The following is a 624-nucleotide window of genomic DNA, read 5'->3' as shown; positions in this document are numbered from 1 at the left end:
TTATAACTTATTACCTATTAAAATATATTCATATATATTTACTGTCATTTTGTTTATTTTTGCATAATTTATAATAAAATGGCACATAGGGTAGTATGAATAATCAAACAATTAATCGAGCTCGAAAATTGGTGATAGCCTACTTCAAAATGGCTATTTCATTACTAATTTCATAATCGATTTCTGTATTTAATATGTCATTCATTTTTATCGATATGTGACAAAACTCAATAACAGCCAATTTTAATTAAATTTAATAGCACCCTGCATTCTGCTTGCAAAATGGATTGAGTGGAAAATGGATTATATCAATTATCATGTATAAATTTAAGCTAAAAATTACTTGTATAAACTCAATGCTAAATAAACTAATAAAGTCGTTTAAAATTTGAGAATTACATTAAATGAAAATGTAATTCTCATTCATGAACAAAGATGTGTCTCCCCTGAAAAAATACGCAATCTAGTTTTCTATTGTTCAGTAAAACTATTCATTACGTTCATAAAAGAAACACAGGCTTACGTAATAGGCTTGGAGAGGGTAAAATTCTTATGTTTTATCAGTTGTTTACCTTATTTGTCAAAAGCTGAATTCTTTACGAAAAAATAGTTGCATGACTAATT

At 26.3% G+C, this 624-nt stretch overlaps 1 protein-coding gene across 2 annotated transcripts in view; it reads left to right on the top strand.

The window, feature by feature from the left end:
• LOC106680719 (TBC1 domain family member 30) overlaps positions 1-624 on the top strand; it is a 499,453-nt gene that overhangs the window by 158,157 nt on the left and 340,672 nt on the right. The window lies entirely within an intron of this gene.

The sequence above is a fragment of the Halyomorpha halys genome, unplaced genomic scaffold, assembly GCF_000696795.3.
Source record: "Halyomorpha halys isolate HHAL.00 unplaced genomic scaffold, Hhal_1.1 Scaffold283.1, whole genome shotgun sequence".
NCBI lineage: Eukaryota > Metazoa > Arthropoda > Insecta > Hemiptera > Pentatomidae > Halyomorpha > Halyomorpha halys.
The sequence above is the reverse complement of the archived record's forward strand: the minus strand, read 5'-3'. Positions and strand labels throughout refer to the sequence as shown.